Source organism: Melospiza georgiana, chromosome 5 (assembly GCF_028018845.1).
Source record: "Melospiza georgiana isolate bMelGeo1 chromosome 5, bMelGeo1.pri, whole genome shotgun sequence".
In the NCBI taxonomy this organism is placed as follows: Eukaryota; Metazoa; Chordata; class Aves; order Passeriformes; family Passerellidae; genus Melospiza; species Melospiza georgiana.
The window spans coordinates 15,832,265-15,833,453 of NC_080434.1; positions in this window are offsets into that span (position 1 = coordinate 15,832,265).

Below are 1,189 nucleotides of genomic sequence, written 5' to 3' on the forward strand. Positions count from 1 at the left end.
CCAAGCTTGCTTAGCACGTATCAATGCTTTTTCTCTAAAAAAAAAGCTACTAGAGGCCAAGCACAGAATCACAGGATAAATTTGGCTGGAAAAGACATCCCAGATCATCGAGTCTGAACTATGACTGAACACCACCACATTAACCAGACCATGGCCCTGAGTGCCACATCCAGTCTTTCCTCAAACCCCTCCAGCAAGAGTGATTCCATCACCCTACTGGGCAGCCCATTTCAGTAGTAGTCACCTCTTCTGTGAAGAACTTCTTGCTAACATCCAACCTGAATCTCTCCTGGCACAGCTTGAGATAATTTCCTCTCATCCTGTCACTGGCAGCATGCCAGAAGAGTCCGGCCCCCCCCCGGCTGCCCCCTCCTGTCAGGGCGCTGCAGAGCAGTCAGGTGCCCCCTGAGCTGCCTCTTCTCCAGGCTAAACACCCCCAGCTCCCTCAGCCACTCCTCACAGGACCTGTGCTCCAGACCCTTCCCCAGCTCCATTGCCCTTCTCTGGAGACGCTCCAGCACCTCAATGTCCTTCTTGCAGTGAGGGGCCCAGAACTGGACACAGCTCTTGGGCTGTGGCCTCACCAGTGCCCAGTACAGGGGGACAGTCACTGCTCCTGCTGGCCACACCACTGCTGACACAGGCCACGATGCCCTTGGCCCTCTTGGCCCCCTGGGCACACCCTGGCCCATGTTCAGCTGCTGTCACCAGCACCCCCGGGTCCTTTCCCACTGGGCAGCTCCCCAGGCACTCTGTCCCTGCCTGTGGCACTGCCTGGGGCTGCTGTGACCCAAGGGCAGGACTCAGCACTTGGCCTTGTTGAACCTCATTCTGCTGGTCTCAGCTCATTGATCCAGCCAGTCCAGATCCCCTGCAGAGACTTCCTGCCCTCCAGTAGATCAGCAATGCCACCCAACTTGATGTCACCTGTGGATTTACTGGGGGTAGCCTCAATTTCCTCATCCAGATGGTCAGTAAAGATACTGAACATGACTGGGCCCAATACTGAGCCCAGGGGACACCACCAGTGACTAGAGCATTGTGGATACCTGAAGATTTTGCTTAAAATTTTAAAAATAAAAAAAAAAAATCACTTAAATCACTTGCTAGTGTTTCTGAACTTCCAGCGAAGTTTCCAAAAAGCCTGAAACAGAGATAAGCCACTTTTTGCAAGTAACAGAGAAAAAGG